This window comes from Corvus moneduloides, chromosome Z, assembly GCF_009650955.1.
Source record: "Corvus moneduloides isolate bCorMon1 chromosome Z, bCorMon1.pri, whole genome shotgun sequence".
Classification (NCBI taxonomy): domain Eukaryota; kingdom Metazoa; phylum Chordata; class Aves; order Passeriformes; family Corvidae; genus Corvus; species Corvus moneduloides.
The window spans coordinates 31724881-31747477 of record NC_045511.1 but is presented as its reverse complement, the minus strand read 5'-3'; the positions used below and the strand labels follow the sequence as shown (position 1 = coordinate 31747477).

The 22597-nt window shown below is 44.6% G+C and overlaps 1 protein-coding gene across 2 annotated transcripts in view; it reads left to right on the top strand.

Moving 5' to 3' along the window:
* NRG1 (neuregulin 1) overlaps positions 1-22597 on the top strand; it is a 434810-nt gene that overhangs the window by 404983 nt on the left and 7230 nt on the right. The window lies entirely within an intron of this gene.

Sequence of the window (22597 nt, the reverse complement as noted above, 5' to 3'; positions counted from 1 at the left end):
CTGCCTACATTCATGCAGTAGATTTAAACAGTGAGTAATGTAGGAAGACGGTGTTCTAACCAGTGAGAAAGTGAACAGAAAATGGTATACCATGCCTAGTCTCCCTCTTTTTTACTATGCAATGTCCTCATTTCCCAAATCATCCCTTTCCTTATGAAGGCAAGGTGAGCAAGAACAACATTCTTGTAAGGGTAGCATAAGAACAACATTTTATTACTCCTCAGGAGCACTGCACCTTCCTTGAAGACTTCATGGCATCTCTTACTGATGCCATGCAAACTGATTTCAGCACTCTGTATTCAAGTGTGCTAGATTTCATGACTAATAATCTTAATTACCTACCTACCTTTATGTGTCAGAAGAAGTTTGACTGTAAGACATCTACATGAGAGACAAGTTCCCCCCATTTTCCTCTCTCTCCTATCACTATGCAGCAGCTACTATAATGGCCATTCTTCTGCTCTGTACAAAAAAGCAAATTTTCAGACTTCTGAAGTCGTCAGCCCACGGAATTCTCCTGGCTTGCAGATTTTCCATTCTCACCACATGTGCTTCAAAAAGAGCTGCCTTGAACTTGTTTTGAACATTCACTCCACTTATTTGCAATGGAAAGATACATTGCAGATATGCATAACATATACATGAGAGCTTGTAGATAGATAGATGGATATGTATATAAGCATTATATAGAATTATACAGATAAATACACATTTTTCAGTATCCTCTTGCCCTTGCACTGAAAGCTGATGGTTATTTTCTGGCAAACCTCTGATTATATTTTTCTCATCTAAATTTTGTCTTCCTAGCTGAAATCTGCATCAATCTCTGAAGATTAATAAAACAAAGAGCCACTACTGGAGGCTGCTGGAGGATATTTTTCTTTTAAATTCTGATAAACTTAAGTGCTGGTCATTAATTTTTGTGTCCCAGAGGAATGCCTGGAGCCTACAGAATAATTTCATTCCAACAACTTGCATAAAATTTTGCACTGCACTTTGGATCCAAGCCAGGTTGTCAGGATTGTTATTTATTGCAACTAGTAAAAATGATTCTCAGCTGTTGTAATTTGGAGACATTCAAATGACTTTGGTAGAGCAGTGCTCATTTGGCTTGGCAGCCTAGCAAATACCCCGTAATAACAACTAACAACGCTGACATATCAGCTACCGTCACAGCAGTTGCCAGTGGATTTTTAATTACTCAGGGGAGGAAGGGCAAAAAGGAGAAGGCAGCCTTCTTACAAAGATACTGTGAGTTAACTACCTGGCTCAATTCTCCAACGTTGTAAGCCTCCACTTTCAAGCACTTTCATGCTCACACATTCCTTTTTTTTTTCAGTTTTTCATATAATCCATTAAGCAACCCACGGCCACCTGATTAAACCCATCTTCTTTGACTATAGGGAGCTAAGGCCCTCCTTGGGTCCTGGCAAACAAGAATTAAAGCAAAGCCAAGAGACAGTTATCCAAGAGAGAAGGTGCAGTCAATGAAGAGGAAAAGGGCATTGCAAGGTGGTGATGCTAACAAGCCCCATCAGTCACCACTGTTAAAAATGGTCAGTGGTTTGAGGCTAAGAAGAAACCTGCAGGGGCAGGTTATCATGTCCTGCTGTGCAAATGCTTCAAGACACCTTAGACTGTCATCTTACACACGAATTCATGAAAATTCAATCTCTTCAAGCAGAAGGTACCTGCTCTACTATAAAACTGCCAAAGGGAAGCAGAAACCTCTGAAAAATGTTGAAAATGTGTCCAGGTTCTTCCCAAGCCAATTGATTCTTCATCTTATTCACTGTCTGCTTGTAGAAGCAGAACTTAATATTCACGCTGTGCCAGGAGAAACATGAGCTAAGGGTTGACCTAAGCTATGACCTTTATCTCCACACTTCATGGAGCATTTGCTTTTAGGATGTCAGCTGGCTTTCAGACCCTGAGCCCTACCAGTCAACCTACACCTGAGCTGCATGAGCATGGGAGATCAAACTTGTCTTCTTCCTGTGTGTGCTTAACTCCCGGTCTAAGTGAAGACAAGCTGACAGCTGTGTCTTTCTAACTGGTATGGACTAGGTGGCTGACTCCATGATTCTTCTGTAATGATCTCTCCTCACATAAAACCTTTCTAGCTGACATAGCTAGACAATGATGTCATTCTTCCCCTCAAATAAACAGAGTTCCAAGCTCTTAAAATCAAAGGCAATCTCTTCTCATATTCCTCCTGAGCTAGATCCCAATGTCTTTGCAGACTGCACATTTGTGCCCTGTTATTTTTACTTGATTTTTAATATGTTGCATTTGATTTTATTTTTCCCTATTTATCCTGGCCACCTGATCAATGTGTTAAATAATCACAGAAACACAGAATGTTCTGAGTTGGAAGAGACCTACAAGGATCATCAAGTCCAGCTTCTGGCCCTGCACAGCACTATCCCCAAGAATCACACCATGTGCCTGAGAGCACTGTCCAAACACTTCTTGAACTCTGTCAGGCTGGTGCTGGGACCACTTCCCTGGGGAGCCTGTTCCAGTGCCCTACCACCCTCTGGATGAAGAACCATTTTCTAATCTCCAAGCTAAACCTCCCCTGAACAGCTTCAGGCCATTCTCTCAGGTCCTGTCACTGCTCACCACAGAGAAGGGATCAGTGCCTGCCCCTCCTCTTCCCCTCACAAGGAAGTTTTAACTGCAATGAGGTCTCCCCTCAGTCTTCTCTTCTCTAGGCTGAACAGACCAAGTGACTTCAGCTGCTCCTCATACGGCTTCCCCTCAAGGCCCTTCACTATCTTGGTTGCCCTCCTTTGGATGATCTCTAAGAGCTTAATGTCTTTCTTATATTGAGGAGCCCAAAGCTGCGCACCTCATTGATGAGGCCACAACAGTGCAGAGCAGTAGAAAACTTCAGGTTAGGATCAAGGAGGATGAGATTTTCAGACCTGCGGGGGTTGATGAATTCTCACCAACAATAATGGGAGCAAGACAGCAAAATGTCTTATTTGTTTTGCAGACCTAAACTTTAATGTTTAGTAAGTGAAATGGATTTGTTTTCACAGTGCAGTGTTAGGAAGTGATCCAAGGCTATGTGAAGTCAAGATAGTTCTGCATTGATCAGGCAAGTTTCACGACTATCATGATGAGCTCATCCCAGCTTAATGACTTCTGCAGGTTTTTATGCAGCACCTACAGAACTGCCTGGCTTCTCACTTACTCCTTCTTTAGTATGAGTCTGACATGCTGGGTGCTATAGAACTGACTCAGCAGCTATCAAGTGTTTTATTCTCTTTCTTTTTTTTTAAGGTTAAAAAAAAGTAAACGATTGTAGCTCATGTTTCCACCTTTTATTTCACTCCTTGAGGTCAATACCACTCTTACTGGAAGAGCACATTGCAGAGCCTGCTTTTCTCTTCTGGTGTTATTTTTATATACCACTTTTGATCTCAGGGAATCCTTTCATCCTTGCTCCACTGATGTTTAATAACATTTTAACTGAATGTACTTCAGTGAATATGCCGCCACTCCACACTTAAGCACATGCTGTCCTTGTGGAAAGAGGCGAGGGTAGTGAGGGTGGAGAGACCACAGGTCATGGCAGAAATCAGGATTTGGGGTGGATCTCACATGTGCATTGGCAGAATCATAGGCAGATGAGGAAAACCATAAAAAACTAGAGCATAAAACCATCAGGCTTACAGAGCTTCAGATGGGTAGCAAGTAAATTAACTCCCAAAATCCTCCTAGATGAGGTTTACCTCTGCTGACTGAACATGTACTGATGGAGTGGACCCAGAGATTCCTGCACCAGCTTGTGCTTGTGATCGCACACGAGATTATGTCCAAGGTGCTTTCCATGTTACTACATAAGCTCAGAATTATGCAGCTTCTTTCCATATCCTTAGGATTTAAGCAGACAAATAGGAAGAAGGGAAATAAAGTGACAGACCCAGAAAAAATGTGAAAAAACGGGCTCAAAAATACATACTGTCACTCTAGTACATTTCTGGTAGAGAAAAATTATCCATTCTTCATCAGACTCAGGAGCACTCAGACCTCTGCCAATGTCTCCTCTCTACTGGGCAATGGTGACATTAACCCTAAAGAGAGAGGAAAGTTCCTTTAAAGGGTCATGTTCAGGTTTACTACTCACATGAAGCAAAATGGATCACACTGCTGTTGGGCTTCAAAAGCAATGCACTGCTTCCCAGGGCATCTCTGAGCAGCACAACTGCCAGCCAGGTGGGCCTGCCAAACACAGGTATGAAATGTGCCACCTGTGGCTGGAAGTATGGGTGCAATGTGGTTGGATGTGCACTGGGAGAGGGACAAAGGACCTCTCTACTTCCACTCCAGCAGTCTCGGGGAGGGGCAGCAATTCCTCCCTCATACCCAGTGCTGGTGGGGGGATGCAAAAGGCTGTAGCAACATCAGGCAGCCAGCTAGTTTGCTGAGGGGATGTTCATCTTGTGAAGCTTGGCTCAGCTTCAAGCAGCAAGAAGAAACAGTGTCACCATTTCCCAGAAGTTTAGCTGACAATAGCAGTGATTGCAAATGCTTAGCAAAGTGCTTTTTGTCACATTTTGCTAACAAAGCAGAGGTCAGGTCCTTTCTGCCTCTTGAGATATAAATATCTTAATTAGATCTTGGAAAAAGAAAAAGAAGAAAATCTAAAAGCCTGGAATGTATTTTATTATTTCTTTTTTATTTTTAGTATTAAAAGTATAACTCAAGTAGTGCTGGCACCAGGATGCATAATCCACTTACCAGGGCAGAAAGGGCTCTGAAGCTGCACCACAAATGCATCATTTGATAACAGTAATGAAAAAGACACCAATCTATATCTGCAAATAGCATTAGAGCTGACTTGGTTTGAGGACCAAAGGAAGCTGATGCTGAATTTATGAGGCTGACATCTCAAACATTTGAGACCAGTGCTTTCTTTCCTCCTCTGTTTTGTTTCATCCTCCCTTACTTTTTTATTTTTAATAACTTAACCCTCTTTTTGGGTCAGCTCTTAGCCCCATAATGAAAGCAATTTAGTCAGGAAAGGTTGCAGAGTGAAGTGGGCCTGCCTTGTCCCATGGGCTGGGTGGGAGCAGCTGGCGCATGCTCACACACCTTGCCCCACAGGCTTTGTTCCAGCGCTGCAGGGTGCACGTGCTTTGGGATGCCCACACCACACCTATCCATGTCCACAGTGCCCACCGCTAAGCCGGGGCTGGAAAAGCTACAGAGCCACATGGGAGACACCTCATCCAGCTAGGGACCAGACAGGACCTTTTCCAATACAGGTGTCTCTCTCCATCCCATCTAACACTGTCTGTCACACAGCTCCTAAAAGGAGCCTCCTAAAGGAGGAGTGAGCTGTTGGAGAAAACACGTGGGATCGGGAGTGAACAGACATGGTTAAGAGAGCCAAAAAAATACTCTACTGCTGCTGGGCAATAGTCCTTTTGGCTAATACCCTGTCTCCAGCTGTGGCAGTAGGAAATGCTACATCAGCACAAAGCACAAGCCCATTCTCTTACTTGAGTTTCTCCAGTTCTTGGTGAGACAGTCTGCTGTCACAACCTCCTATGCCAGCAAGTTCCAAAAATTCCCTTCCCCTCTGTATAGAAGCAGTTTCTTTCTTTCCTGTTTTAAACCATCCCCCTTGAATCCAGTGTTGCAGTAAGCTTGTGCTCCTCTTTACTTTTTTTGCATGTGCCTGTCTCATATCCTTCAGTTCAGTCCCAGACCAATAGCTCCTACCTTTTTAGTGTCCTTTGAAAGTAACTTTTTCATCTCCAGACATTTAATTCCTCTTTTCTTTCCATTCTCTGTATCCATCATGCTTTCTTGGAGACAAGAGACAAGACCTGCATTGTCTGCTCAAAATGCATTAAATTTTCCCATTCACATAATTTTCCAGCATTTTGATGGACATGCTGAATAAAGTGGTGCCAGCACTTGTTTCTGGAGGACCTTCCATGAAGACCCACCAAACAAACGGGGTAGCACACAGCTTTACAAAACCATGCTGGTTTTTTCTCAGTACACTGTGTTTAGTCATGTGCTCTGTGATTTTTTTCTTGACCGTAGACTTTTATCATCTTCTCAAGATGGAGTGTAAGTCATCCATTGTTTGGAAGTTCCAGCAGCCAGCTGACACACTTGCTGTTTGCAATGACAGTTTATGCACCTCAGGCAGCAGATCAGTGGGTTGACACCTGAGCTCCCACTCAGTTCTCCCACTCAGTTCTGCAGTGAATGCCATCTGGTCATAGGAACTTGTTAGTATCTTATTAACCATGGAGCCCAACACTTCTCAGGCTTTCAGGCTCCTGGCATTGATACAGACTGGCAGTTGTAAAATTTATTCTTGCTCTGTCTCCTGGCACACACCAAGCAGCTGGAATTGAAGGTGATCTATTTTTCAGTGTGACTGTGCTCTCTATTTCTCTACTGACACTTAGACACACCAAGTGTTAGTCAAATCCACCTTGTAGGCCATGCCAATCTGAACAAAGTGCTTTCTCCCAGCTCAGAGATGACATACTCCTCTACAACTTTTCTCATTTCCTCTGCCAGCAGAAAAGTTCCATTAAGATGAGGAACAGCCAATCCTTTCTGCATGGGTTCCTCTTCTCCAGAAAGGTGTCCTAGATTCTTACCACCTACTTCTTATACCATGACCTACCAAAATTTGAGGGTCTGAATTTCTCTCCTGGCTCCTCGGCCTCACACAAGACAGGATTGCAGGCAGTGCTACCAGAGAGGTCACAGCCTCCAGTCTCCAGTTTCAACACTTAAGTAGTAAAGTTCACCTCCCAAGGCAGAAGTAGTTTAGAGAAACAATGCTTCACAGGTGAGGCCCACTGCAGTGCTTCAAAGGGGTCTGCCCTATGATCAATGGGTGTTAGTGACGGCCCAGGTGCCCAGGAACCTCCTGATTATTCTTGATCTGTCCCTGACAATGGAGGTCTGGCCTCAAAGATACTCCTTCCATTCAGTGCTTTGCATGTCCAAGCAGATGGCCTGGATTTCTTCAAGCATGCTGTAAGCCATGGTGTCTGACACCTTTGTGACAGCAGCTTGAAGGGCACTTTGAACACTTCTACACTATGTGAAGGCTCCCAGATAAATGACTGCTGGCCTCTTTAGCGCCATAGCTCTTAACATCATGGATCATTTTAACAGGATTTCTAATAAACCTTAGGAGAACTCTGTGATCTGAATGGGGTCAGGCAGTGGAGCAAGGCCTAGGTCAATTTTTCTGTTTTAAAGAACACAGGGTGCTGGTGGGACCCTCAAGGCTCTTGAAAAACAGGGACTGAGTGGAGGTAGTTTTTGAAAAAACACACCTAAATACCAAGTCCGTCGCTTGCATTTATTTCTGTGAGTTCCTCCTTATACTCTCACAATAAGCTACAGGAGGAAATTGCATCTCCAGAAAGCTGGCTGAGCTGCACATGCTGCACAGTGTAGCTAAGGAACCCCAGGGGTTATGGAGAAAAAGTCCTTCAGCAGTTAATGCTGTAGGGACACAGGAGAGCTGGCGGAAGAAGGGGCAATCATGGATAAACAGCGAGGAAGACTACTCCCAGGAAAGCAAGGCAATTGCATCAATGTTTCTGATCTGCTGATGAAACTGATCTGCTTTATCCTCACACTTCTTAAGGTACTGGCACAGGAAAGGAGTAGAGACCTTTCTCCTTAACATAATCTAAAGCTGGGTTGCTTTTTCTTTATTTCTGCTGTTTTGGTTTTTTTCTGGTTTGTTGATGGAAAGCTTACTTAGTCCTTTTCTTTCACTAAATTTAAACCAGATTTTCATGCTAAGCAGCTTCTGACTCTCTTACATGAAGGAAGGCTGGCTGTGGTTCTACACAGTCTTGCAAGAGGCACAGACTGACCCAACAATGACTGCAGAGTTACAGAGCTACCAGTTAGAAGTCATCAAAGAGGCAGAGGGGAGCTGAACAGAAACAGCTAGACAAGCGCAAATCAGCTAGTGCAAGCAGCAGCATTTACTTGCAAGTCCTAAGGTATTACTGTTGAGAAATAAGTAATCTGGTATTTTATTGCTATAACATTTTTGCTAAAAACACGTGTCCATACACCCTGGAAAACGAATGATTGGTCTCTACAGTACCTGGTTTGCAGCAGTTTATTCAGTTACTCTAAGGTCTCAAGAGCCCCACCTGGTGTCCATCGCTCACTTGGGAGGAACTCAATTTGGATAGTCGTCACAGGACAAGTCGGAGCTTCAGACAAGCCCCTTAGCCACAGATTTTTGGCAGCAGTTTAAATGTAAGAAATTACTCTGGCCCACAAGTTTTAGGACTGGCAGATCAGGTCTATTTAAAAAATGAATTTTTTATTGAACAGACAAGAGATGACAGATGAAAGAACTTAATCAGAGTTACTTACTACAAAGTATAAAACTAAAAATAACTACTAGTAGATTACAGCATCACATAAAACAGTGCACTATATCAAGGTACCTATATTAAAGCCAGCAAAAGAAATAGTACTGATTAGGAGTCAAATGTAACTTACCACTGTAATGACAATACACAAATTCCTTTTACTTAACCCCTGGGGAGTAACTGTGAAGTAAGCATCCCTACTCATGGGAGAAACTCCACACATTTCCAGCGAAATATATAGAAGATTTCTGCTTTGTGAAAGTTTGGTGTCGCTTTTATAACCATAAAGGGAAGTGTCTATCAGTCAGAAATCCAGATTATCTTCCAGATCTCACATCAACAGTAAGATGTTTATTGGCAGTTGGGAGATGCCAGACCACAGCACTAAAATAACTCACTACAAGACAGTTTGTCCTGTTTGAGTTATCTGACCCATAAACTAACAACAGATAAGCTCTTGTGGTAAGTGAGATGCCCTGCTCCAGTAGTACTCTGGGGGCCTCACCAGGCTAGGAAGTTTCCTGCTGATGTCCTTAACCCAGGCCCCAGACAGTCATCAGACACCCCTAGGGGTTGGGCCCAGTCAGTATATTGTCCCCCTTGGAAGGGAACTGCCTACAACTATAACCCATGTTTTCTTCTTCTTCTTGGGAGTTGTTTTTAGTATGGAGAAGTACACATTTCTAGTTGTGGTGACACCTCTGGTGTTAACAGACTTTCATCCTCTTCACCCTTTGGCTGGTCTTTCATGTAAAATGGCTCATAATTTTTGTGCAGAGGCACCTCAGTGGGGGAATGAGGTGGGTGAAGAACGATTTTGCTTGCACCCCAAGCATGGACTACCCTCCATTCGCTCCTTTCTTTACAACTACTACTTTCTTGCTGGAGGATGGACATAGGATTCCCTTGATCTTGCATTATTTCTGGTGGCTGCTCCTGTCTCATGGAGGCCAGAGCTTGGTTCCACCTGTCTATTGCCCTTTCTGGTGCTCTAATACTCCTTAGCCTTTCTACCTCATCTTGCAGCTCTGCTAGCAGGCTGAACAGGTTGTCCATCTGATCACATCTGACACAACTGCTGTCTCTGCTACAATCCAGTGAAAAGCTTAGGCATTCCCTACAGCCTGAAGCCTGGACAGCTGTGTGTTTTTTAGGGAGCTCTGTCTGGGTCACTACATCCTTTTTCATGACTGTAGATGAGCGGAGCCCATGGGAATCTCACCATTTTTAACAAGTGCAAGGTGTGATACCCGGCCTATGGCAACGTCTGGTACCAACACAGGCTGAAGGATGAAGGGATTGCGAGCAGCTCTGGGGAGAAGGACTTGGGGGTGCTGGTGGGTGAGAGACTGGACATGACCCAGCCATGGGCATTCACAGCCCAGAGAGCCAAACGTGCCCTGGGCTGCATCCAAAGCAGCGTGGGCAGCAGGGGAGGGAGGGGATTCTGCCCCTCTGCTCTGCTCTGCTCTGGTGAGACCCCACCTGGAACACTGCATCCAGCTCTGGGGTCCCAGCACAGGAAGGACAGGGACCTGTTGGAGTGAGTGCAGAGGAAGCTACCAAGATGATTAGGGGATGGAGAGCCTCTGCCATGAGGAAAGGCTGAGAGAATTGGGATTCAGCCTGGAAAAGAGAAGACTTAGGGGTGAACAAATTATGGCCTTCCAGTACCTGAAGAGAGCCTACAAGAAAGATGGAGAGAGACTATTTACAAAGGCATGTAGTGACAAAACAAGAGGGAATGGCTTTAAACTGAAAGAGAGTACATTTAAATTACAGATTGGGTGGTGACACACTGAAACAGGTTTCCTACAGAGATTGTGGATGCCTCATTCCTGGAAGTGTCTCAAGGCCAGGCTAGATAGGGCTCTGAGCAACCTGGTCTAGTGAAAGGTGTCCGTGCCCATAGCAGGGGGGGGGTGGAACTAGATTAATTAAGCTTAATTCCAACCCAAGTCATTCTATGATTCTATGATTCTCTGTACTAGCTTTCTCTTTCTTCCTTTTGACAAACTCATATTTCATAATCCACGTTTTTAAAAGGGAATACTTAAGTCATTGGGCACCAGATAAACATTTTCTGCTTCAGTCTGACATTCTTTTAATATGAGCACTAAAATTTAAAAGCAGTTATTGATGCTGCAGTGAAGTACTGATGAAAAGCTTCCTATACATTCTACACATGACCCTCAGCTGAAGTTAAGCAACATGTTTCTGTTAAAGGAACTGAAGAAATTGTTTTTCTCAGCCTAACTGCTGAAAATAACTCATTGCTTTTCTCAGAATGCAGTGCGTGTGTTCTCTCTGCCTGGGAGAAGGAAAGGCCATAACACAGGGGAGGTTAGGTTTCCTCTCCAACTGGATATTCTCGAAACCTTCACTTAAAAAGAGAAATGAACAGAAGAACGCTTGGTGTTCTATTATTACCTTGTGACCCCAGGAGCTGGGACATTGCCTCACATGTTGTGGCAGTACTGAGCTGGATTACGAACTCCTCATCCATCAGCCCAGAAATAGGTCATGGTCAGCAGTCAGTACTGCTTCCCATTTCACATTAAGGTTTCAGATTTTCATTAAGGTTTGGGCCAGGAAGGTGCAATCTCTGCCAGAAAAGCACAGGAAGGCATATTACTTGTGGGCAGTACAATGAATGCCAGGGCTTCAGAGGGCCATCACCACTGTCCCTGCCATGGTGCTGCGGCCATGTCTGCCATGGAAATCACCTGTGTGCCGTGGAAATCACTTGTCCTGCAGCAGTTCTCAAGTCCAGCACACATGCAGTCAGATGATTTTGATGACTTGGAGCCTATCCTTTAGCTTTGCCTTTTATCGGGATCGCTTCACCCGAAGCGTGTCCAGCACTGTCAGGGGTGACAGCACAGAGGGCTCCTCATGGCCAGGCTGCCTCCCTGTTACATGCCACCGTCACCACTGCAGGCTGCTTCCCTTCTGCCACGAGGGCAGCAGCTGGTTATCGCTGAGGTCTCACAAGGGCTCAAAGGAAAAACATATGTGCCTCTCTGGGAGAGCTCACTTGCAGGGAACACCAGTCCTTCCTTCTCTTTACCAGAAGGTGGAAAATAAATGGACTTACCTTTTTTTCATTTATGTACATGAAAATAAAAGTAATTTTTCTTTATGTCAAATTATGTAGTATAGTTTAAAAAACTAGAGCTGATGTTTGAAGAGAAAAGGGAACACTGAGACAGTGGAAATCCTTAACTGTGCCCTGGGGAAAAGGGTGTTTTGGAAAGGTGATGTCAGTTTGGGAGAGCAGTCACTTCCAAAAGCACCGAGAGAATATTTTCCTAATTCAGGATCACTTATTTGTCTGTTCAGAGCTGAGAACTGGAAGGTAAAAGGAAGGGCAGAAAAGTTTAATTTTCCTCTTCTAATCTATGAATGTAAACAAGACGTAAAATGAGATTTATTACTGTTAAAATCTTGAAGGTCATTCTGACCAGGAGCTAAATTCAAATAACTGGCTAAGGATCGTATTACTTTTGTTTAATAAATCACTTAGTCTTAAATGTTGGACATGTTTTGATAAACCTTCCCTTTTTGCATTATTCACTCTATGAAAATATGAAAGTAAAAAAACTAAAAGAGGTACCTTTCTTCACACACACAAAACCCTAGCTAAAATGCTGTTTGGAGGCTAACTGAATCCCAGTTCTCTTCCAGAAGTTTAATCAAGCTCACAAGAACCACTAACTAGGAAGAGCAAACGTGTCTTCATCAGCCTCCAGAATCATAAAGAAAGTAAAACTTTTAATCTGAATAAACATGTTAAACCTTGCAAATGAGTGAAGAATAGCTGTGGGTCCTGAGTGTATCCCTAGCTCAGCCAAAGGCTATGTTGGATTTTATCTGCAAATGAGAATCAGACTTTCTTTGAGAAAAAAATTCTGAAAGCCCACACACAGCAAAATGTAAGCAATAATTTAAATTGAAGCTCTCTGCTTTTTTATTTAAATCATGATTAAACAATAACATGCTTTAAATCTTCATGATAAATTAATTTCCCCTCTTATCAAGACTCTCCTTGTTAAACTGACACATCTAAATTCTCCATCAGAAATGCTCAGCTATTCGTCAACAGGGGTCCCCTTGAAGAGAGGGGCAGTGTGGAAAGTTTAATCCTGCTTTCCCATCCCCCTTTTTACCATTTAATTCCATTTTCTTCTATTTGTTCTGTTATTATCACAGATTCATAGCTTTTTTTGTCATAAGGAGTGCCACCTACAGTAAAAATAATGGCAAGCAGAATAGAGATTGCCCAGAGCAAAAAGATGTAAAGATGTTTATCAAGCAAATGCAGATGAAGTTCATATTTTGCCCAGTTTTCTTTTAGGATCTGTATCCATGTGAAGTGTCCTCCCACTCAACCTTGCTTTTCAGGTTGCTGTTTCACGGTGCTCAGACCAAACAAGACCAAACATATCGGTCCAGATAGACTTGTGGCAGAAGATTCCCTGTGCAGCCTTGTTCCTTCCAGAGTTACCCAGCAGGTCCCTGGTGTAGCAGGAGAGGACAACTGCCTCTCAGATCATGTCGTCACCACTTTGCACACCTTTTGTCTGAGCAAATGCTGACAGTTCCTTGTGAGCTGGGGAGAAAGCAGACTCGCTTTCTCCAACAGCCACTTAAGCAGTCAAACTTATCTTGACCCTCTCTGCCTGAGTTTGAGTACCACAACACCTGGGCACAGAGAGTCAGTTTACAGCACAACACAATCTGCCCATCTGGGGACCCAGGCCCAGCTACAACACAGCAACAAAACCTGCCTCTCCATGGAAGTGGGAATGACTGCAGAGGCTCTCCCATGGCCACACACTGCCTATGTCTCTAGGCATGTTACCAAACCTATATGAATTTTTATCTTAGTGCAATATTGCCCTGGGCCTTGAGAGGCCATTGCAAGAAGCCCTTCCCCTCCCCAACCCTGTTTATTTGAATACAGTGCTCTCCTGAGAAGATATTCATAAACACTGTAAAGAGTGCTTCATCTTAGGTAATTCTTTTGAATGATTTTATATATGCCTGTCAGAAACCAAATGAGGAGGGAAATGGCAAATTTTTTACTAAAACACTTTTTCCTTTAGTAATGTCTAATGGTCCATTCGTTAGTTGTGTTTTATGATGCAGCTTCTGGCATTTTCTTTCATGTGCCAAGGGTCCATTATACTGGGGTTTTACTGCTTCTAGGTGACAAGTAAGAAAAACCATATGAAGAATCCCTGGTACACAGAAGGCTTCTTCATCACGTGCATGGAGGCAGACACACAGCGGTGGGGCAGAAGGGTGATTGCCAGTGAGAACTGTGGAGGTGACAATGGCAGACAAGCAACTCCCAGACTCAATGACTGAATTGATTGTGGGAAGGCAAAACCAAGGGTTTTGTCACCAACCAGGACACACCATGCAGGAACAGAACCCCCTGCACTTGTCAGGGAAGATGGGCCAGACCTGACTGATTTAATGGCATAATACTGTCTGCTGCTGTAGGAAGTACTTTAACTGCAAATTAAACTTTGGAAATGCTGAATAAGGGTCAGTCACTTTTCAGTTTGATCCTGGGTGGAATACTAATCTGAATATGAGAACATTAATAATGACCTGTGGATTCTACTTGTGAAAAGAGAAGAAAAGTCACATAACATTAAATGCTTCCAAAACAGCACTTGCACATTTTCTTAATTTGTGTAAATAAACTGTAATATTATATACAGGTTGATATTAATTTAGTATTACTAAATTACTAAAACTACTGATGGGGTATTATTAAAATGGTCAGTAAACTGCAGATAACAACTGCTTAGGAGTAAGTCCAGATGCTTGTAAATATGTCCTCTCACAACGGGATGTGTTACAGTGTTGTGTGGATTTAGTGTTTTCATTTTCCTCCTTTTGTGCTTTGTTGCTGTCACTGATATTGTCATTTTGCAGCTAGCTTACTCTGCTTGCATCCCAAAGAACCTGCAGTGGACGGAAAGGGAATATTTCCATTAGTTGCTATCTCTTGGAGCATAATGCTTTTTAGGATGGTAAGGGGAGGGCCACATTCGTAAGATTTTGCATGCCACAAGCGCTGTTAAACTCAGACCTCTGTTGTGCTAGGCAATGCAGAGTAGGTGTACATCACAGACAGGACAGTAGACTGCCAACACCACATACCCTCCATGTGCCTCAAAAAGCTTCCTGGCACAGCCTAAAGGCCATATGGGCTATTTATACAGTCACAGAGCACTGTCCTGGATCCAAGAGATACAGCAGCATCAGGTGATCACAAAAGCAGATCACAATTCATTGTACAGAGCAGAGCAGAAAGAGCATCAGCATCTCTCCACAAATCTGTCCTGAAGGGAGAACCATCTTCTGAGCCCAGTCTGAAGTTCAGTGTTAGGTCTCACTGTGTTGTGCCAGAGGCATCCTCATCAATGGAAGGCTCATGCCATGGAAATCTTCTCATGACTACAGTCAGTTACAGGAGTGCTGTTATGAAATGGTAACATTCTTCACATCTGTCTTTTATAATAATACTTAAATAACACACCGTTTCATGTGAATTTATAAATAAACCATGAAATGGTTCATGAGCTAACAATTCATGCTTTCCTGAATCTAATACAATGGCAGGTTTTGCCTTCATTGTACAAAGAGGATTGTGAAGAAACAGCAGTCCATAAACACAGCATACTAAAAGCCACTCACTTGTGCTCACACTTGCCTGGGCTTGCTTCTTCCAGAAGTCTGAGCACTCAACTCACTTCTTGTCCTCACAAGTATTTGGGCACATCATTCCCATGACTACATGTCATGGGAAAATAAATAGTGCTTTGAGTACCTACTTCAAAGCTTACTAGAGAACACTTGTGTTTTATGCAAGGAATCATGAAGGATTCCCCGGGCTGACAGGGCAGGAACCACAACTGACTGTGTCAGATGTTTCTCATATGAAGGACCATGTATTTTAATTTTCCTGCCCAAGTTCTCAGCTGAGATACCACCCAAGCGAGGGCTGGTTCCTCTTTCTTTTCAGGTGAGTAAGAAGCAGAGCTCATCCATTGCTTTACGGGAGGTTCTCTCTTTCCGAGAAGGGTGCGAGCTACCGAAGCGGCCAACAGCACCAAGAGGACCAACGGCGGGGCACGCGGCAGCAGCGGGACAGCGGCGTCCGCCCTGCGCGGGGACAGCGGTGCCCGGCAGAGGGACGGTGCCTGCCCTGCAGTGGCACCTGGTGGCCCCGCAGGACACCTACACCCGCGGCGCAGGCACCCCCCGCCAGCAGCACGGGTGGGTACGCTCCTCACCCGCCGGAATCTGCCGGGAGGTTTTTTGCTGCTCAGGCAGCCGGGGGAAGGCGGGCGGGGGACAGCGGGGGATGGGTGTTGTTAAATATTGATATCGATTCTGAGGATGCGGTTGGGTGAGGCATCATGGATGTGAATTCAGGCTAATCGACACAGGATGTATTGACCGTGAAATGCATCCGCAGGGCTGAGTCAGTCCCGTCTCTCAAGGTTATCCTGCCCCCTCTGCTACTGTGTGTCTGGGACAACTTTACAGTCAGTCCTGCTGCTGTCTGGGACATTGGGATGTTGATGCACAGTACAGCATTTTGGGTGCCCACAGCTGTCCCTGGTACCTGTCGCAGACCAAAGGACAGACCCCCCCATCTCCCCAAATGAGGCCATCTCCACCCATCCGCACTAGATACCCTTCATGCACTACAGTTGCCATCCAGCCCATGTCAGGCCAGATCTCAGAGCTTCCTCTGAGGACAGTAGGACATATCAGCGGACACATCTGCAGATGAAATCTAATATCTGGTCCCTTTGCAGAAGAAGTCAGTTTCTCAAAACTGGACTTTAAAGCGGCAGAATATTCAGATGATTCCATTTCAGGTGTCAAATTAGTTAGCCTCTTTTCAAAAGACGTCCCTAGCAAAGGATACTCCAGCAGGACAACTGTCTGAGTCTGCAAAGAGCCTGGAAAGAAATGCTGACAAGGATAATGTCCTCTGGCATCTTAGCAGTATATTCAGTCATGGGCAGAGAAAAAGCCACCAGGAAGCTGACCACCTCCATAGAAATGAGAAACATCTTTCTGATGGCTTTGCCCACAGTACAGGTATGAGTACTTTCAAATAGCAGCTGGTGAAAAGGTACAGTGCAGGCACAGTACAGCCTCTGGATGCTCTCCATTGATGCTGGAGTGGACTTCAAAGGCAAAACACAGCCTAGAAGGCTGAACAGACAAGGATTCACACACACACTTTAGTCTGGCTTTAGAAGAACTGTATCTGATTCTCCACAAGTAGAAATATTTCTATAGCCTTGCAGCTTTCTACAGCACTCAAATGACTGCTGCTGCTGCTGCTCTGGTAGTGCTCACCACCACCTCTTGAGCTGGTTTCTGGGCCACAAAACTATTTTTTTTTTTGCTTTAGAGCCCTGATGTCAGGTAGGAGGCATGCCTTTTGGACAGGTGGGAAAGGGGATGCTGGAACAGCTGCAGCATATGGTCACAGATACACCCTCATAACCCTGCCCGACAAAACTGGTTGGCTCTGTAGTCACCACCACCACCATTTTCCCACGATGCCACCCAACATTTGCATTATCTACAGTCTTCTGTGTCCTGGTGCTCTCACCAGCTCCCACATTGTGGGCTCTGTTTCAAGTGTTAAGCCCTTACCCTGGATTTACATTTATGCTATTCTGATGATGTACAACAACTCCTGAGTAGGATTACATTACATTACACTTAGTATAAGCCCCTTTGCAATGCCCTAGCAGTATAAAGAGGATCCAGTGACTCATGTTTCCTTCATGGCTGGATCTCTGTCACCAGGTTACTGGTGCTTTTGGATGAAGTTTTAATCAGTGTTGATTAGCAATCCTAGAGCAGATGACACACCTGGGCCACAACAGCAAAACTGAGTTTCGTACTTGTGCAAAGAAAGCAACACTATATACAGAGGTGGGAATAGTGTGTACACAGCCTCCCACTCAGTGTGGGGATGGAGTAGCAGCAATTTCCACCACGCCTGGTGAGTTTTGAGAGCTCTTCCCACAGCAGCAGGAAAAGTCCAATTGTCGTCTTAAACAGGGATTCTTAAAAACCCAATAATAATAGCAAATCATGTAGACATCGTCTTCCATCATCTCTGAGCTGAGCAAGCCTCAAAAAGGTGACATTTTGTTCTAAAGTGCTTGCATCTATTTGCTGCTTTCATACCCTAAAATTAGGTTTAGGTCATCTATATAATGGCATTTCCTATCCACCAGAAGTAGCGTCTTGTTGGACGCATTGGTCTTCTGCAGGAGGCTGAGGAGGAGCCAGGAGTGGGGCTATCAATTAAAATGTCCCACAGCAAGGGGGCAGGGACCCCCTTTCCTTTGGCCCTGTTCTGGCTGCCCCAGGTGATATTTCAAGCATTTGCTTCCTACTTTGAAAGAGCGGAGCCCAGCAACAAACGAGCACTACTGAGAACGGAGAGGAACCCTCCCTCAGTGGCAATGGTCCCAGCAAAGCTGTCTTGCACACCTGCTCCCCTTGATTTAACACCTCAAGGGTCTGGAGCCCGATTCTCTGTGGCAGAGATTTATTTGAAACTGGCACAAGGCTGGTCAACCGAACTAAGGTTTGAAGACACAGCCTCAAGCTGAACCAAAAGAGTTTCAGGTTGGAGATAGGATGAAGTTCTTCATAGGAAGGGTGAATCAACATTAGAATGGGCTTCCCAGGGAGGTGGTGGAGTCACCATCCATGGAGGTGTTTAAGCCAAGACTGGATGTGGCACTTGGTGCCATGGTCTGGTTGACAGGGTGGTGTTCGGTCATAGGTCGGACTTCATGAACTCAGAGATCTTTTTAAGCTTACTGGTTCTGTGATTCTGTAAAAGTGCAGTCCTTCTGTCACACTACCCTCTGAGTGACTCACAGTCAAGATGTCCCTGTGGCTGCTGCCTACTGCCTGGATTCCTGGTCACATTTTGACTGTGGGCTTTGATTTTAGTCATCAGACCAGACAGTCCAATTCTGACCACTCAGACGGGAGAAAAATTTTTCTTTAATACTAGATTAAGTATTTTGGGGGAATGAAGGGGCCCAGAGTCTAAATCTAATTCCATTATTACTGGGGTTTTGTGTGTACTGCTCTCACCCCTGGAATTAATCATATTGGGTTTCTGCGGTCTTTGTACAAAACACATGGCATGGAGAGAAAGGATGTATTTTTGCTGACTCTGGGAAAATGGTAAACAACCAAATGCATATGTCAGGAAGAGGGAGTAATAGCTTCCAATGCAAACAACTTTTAGCAGTACATTTTAGTGCATTAATAATTTACATTCCATGGAAAGTTTAATTTATGCAAAGTGAGAGTTTTGTGGCACAGTTACTAGAGGCACACATGATTCTGGGGATAACAAATCTATAGTGAGCCTGTGACTGCCAAGACTCTTGGTTTCATCACAGTTCTTGCATACAGTTTGTACAGTGTCTTTATCAACACACCAATGTCTCTTACTGGAGTCCAGTACAAGACCATGTATTTCTCATCCATATAAAAAAAAACATCTTCTGAGGCCTACCCAGCCTAAAGAAATACCCAGAATGGCAAAATGTACACAGCAAAATATTCAGAAAGGTTGCCAACAAAAGGGAAAAAACATACAATTACCTTCCAAGCCTCATGACCCTGGACCAGTAATAACTGATGCAATGTCTCTCCAGCTGCTGCATCTCAAGCTGCTGCATCTCCAGCTGCTGCATCTCAAGCTGCTCCAAGGACTGCCACAACCAGTATCCACTAGAGGCCTGAGGACACCCCATCACCCAGCAGACACATATTGGTGGGCCAGAAGGAGATGGCTTCTCTGCTGACAAAATACAGCATTGAAAAGGAGACTGACAGAGCTCCCAAGCTGTCCTGGAGCTTGCAGCAAAATCCATCAAATACAAATGGCTTTCCTCAGGCTTCCCCAAACATGCTGTATGCAGCATGTTTCAGTTCTCTGAGTGTACTGCCCCCACACTCCTCCCAGGCCAGGGAGTCATGCAAACACATTTCTGCAAACCCAGGGGACCCAGAGCCCAGAAAGGTTGTTCTCTGTTGAAAACCATCAGAAAGGAACATGCAGCCTCTTCCCACACTCTTGCCCCACACCTGGGCTGAAGGATAAAACTTCTGGCTTAAGTCTCTTTTGATTGTGCATCTCACCTCACTCCAGGCTCAGGATGGACAGCAAATGAAAGGAAGTTGAAGGAGAACGTAACTAACTTGGTGTGTGTGTTTAGTTTTGGTATGGAACTGGGAAAGCAAAATGAACTGGCTTTCATGGACTTGATGGTGCCCCAACTTAATGTTTCAGGGGAAAAATCCTGGGTTTAAAAAGACCAGTAATACAAATGTTTTTCATTCTGCTTTGCTTTGCAACCTTAAGCAATCCTCAGGTCAGTTTTTTTCCTGCAGAATATATGTACATATATTAAACAAGATTGATTTCACGATATTTGATTGATCAGATGCAAAATAACGTCTCTACCCCCTATCTGCTTCCAAGGCCAGACAGTAAAGACATCAGCAAATGGCTGTAGGTTTTTAATAATTAATTCATTAACCCTGAGTTTAGAAGACTAACTTAAAACAAGGTCTGCACAAGAAGGCTTCAATAACAGTGGTTTAAGAACACTTAGGGGGAATGTCAGCCAGCAGGACACAGCAGCACATGTCCGTACCACCCCACACTGCCTAGCCTTCCATCCTTCGTGCTCTGCAGAAAGTGCACCTGAGAAGGGTAGTTCACAAGCTCTCTCTTTGGATTAATTATGCAGAGAGAGCCTGGTCTAGTTTGTGAACAGTCCCCATAGAGTTGTGCAGCATGGCACTACAGTGTCAGTCATATGAGTCCTCCCCACCATCACCTCATGCATACACAGCAGCGACACTCTTTTCTACAGAAGCACACAGCCACCCTCATTGTATTTCATGTCAGGCTGACACCATGCTGCTGACAAAACAGAGCATCATATGCTCTGCAATGTGCACTACCAGCATCGAGATCTTTGCTTTTCTTTAATGCCTGCCACAAGCAAGATTTGGCTTTGTTCCTCTGTAAATGCTGCACGAGGGAGGAAAGCTGGGATTTGACCTCTGAAGACCACAATGCACAGTTGTGCGCCCACAGCATAAGATTGAGGTTTGCCTTGCACTGAAATGAATACAGTTAAAGTCCCCCTTCTGTTTTTTAATCACTTTTTCAGTCTTCGGCTTGCTGTTCATTTTCTAGGGCAAATACTCCATTGTGCCTTTAATGTATTCCGAGCACAGCAATCTCATATGATCTGCTGTGTTAACACCCCCACCCCACCGGGCCCTTCCAAAGTTAAGGAGATTTTTGAAGAGGAAACAAATATGCAAAAATGAACCAATATGGGAAAAGCAGGTCAAATGACCAGAGTTCAGAGGAGAAAAGAAATTTTAAACCTCAATTCTGAATCAAAGCAATGCAGCAGGAGAGCCCCATCACTAGAGTGCTGCTAGAAGGCATGGAGGAGGCAGAGCACTGTAGGCAAGGGACAGCCCAGCTGCACAGCATTCTGCCATGAGACAGGGGATGCACTGTTATGGGTTCATGGATAATGGTCAGGGGGTGGCGCAACACAAGGGGTGGCATGGGGGCATCTGCTGTGGACAACCTCACTGAGAGGTGAAGCAACCCTTAGGAAGTTGGAGGAAGCTTCATGATGGCAGGACCAGGTGTTCCAAGGGACTTTCCCCATTAGCAGTAGCTTCTGGAAGGGCCCCGGGCTGGGGCAGAAAACGTCTACTGGGAGTAGAGCTAAATGGGCAGTATCTGCACTGGGGTGCAGGGGATGTTGCACTACAGGCAGGACACACAGAGCAGGGCTGTGGTGGAGGGCAGGGTCAGTGACAGCCCAGCAATCGCCCAGCAGGTCCATGGGGACAAAACAGATGAAGACTGAGACAGAAGAACTGGAAACAGGCACAAGCATGGCACAGCATAGCCCAGACAGGGACTTGGGACCTCAAAAGGCGTGACACGGGAGGCCCCATGTGAGGCTTCTCCCAGCTCCTTCTCATGCTCACCTTAGCTGTTTCCCTGCAGCCTGATTCCAGATATCACTGCACCAACCCAGAGCTTGCCTCAAGCACAGGCAGCCATAACCCAAAAAAGACAAGTTGGAGGTTCAGGCCTCTGACACAGTGAAAATGGAGAAATGTGAGCAAATATTTGCAGTGAAAACACTTGCGTTTTTTTTCCCTACACAACAAGAGGTCACGGAGGGCAGGAGGTACAGGTATATCAGAGAGCTGGTAGAAGGCAGAGGCTGGATGTAGAAAGGACAAGAGAGAGTAGTAGGAAGGTTAAAAGCAATCTTGTCTCTCTTGTCTGTGCTCCCATCCTAATTTTCCTCAGAGAAAAGGAGAAGGACCATTTCCAAGGCTGACATCCAGGGTAACCTCCTTCCCCAGGCTTTCCCAGTCCCACCAGGGAGATGCTGCAGATTTCTGAGACACCTCCAAGCTGAACGCTGGCATCTTCTGAAGGGGCACTCTGGTCTTGAAGTTTTGTACTTCAAATGCAAAAGTCACTACGGGCTCAGAGGCCACAAATATTTGTGACTCCAGGGGTAGCTGATGGGCATGGGTTCAGTGGAATAAATGCAAGCCCAGGAGGAACTGTCTTTGTTTCTTATATGCCAGGGGAAATCAGGACAGATTGTTATTACTGTGTAAAAGGTTGGGAAGCATGCACTCATTCTCCAGAATCATCTCTTGTTGGAAGTACAGTTTTTCTCAACTGTCCTGCTATTGTCTTTCTAAGGCAAAAAGAAACAAAAAAAAGTAAGGACTTTATCATCTGTATCTGTCAAACTGTTGGCTAGAATTACAAATCTGTACATGGCAGGAAGGCTAGCAAATCTGCTAAAAAAAAATTCTGCTTATTCCTTCTCAGAGCAGTAGGGGGAGAGATCAACGTAGAATTCACAGTGGTCAGTCCTTCTTAACACCTGATGAGCCTGCACAAATTCTTGCCATAAATCTCCACAGTGATGTTCACAAACCCTCCACCCAGCACAGGAAAAAATTATTCTAGAAGGTGATTAAAAAATGAAGAGGCCAAATGAAGGTTGCATTGAATTAGACTGTGGGACCCAAGA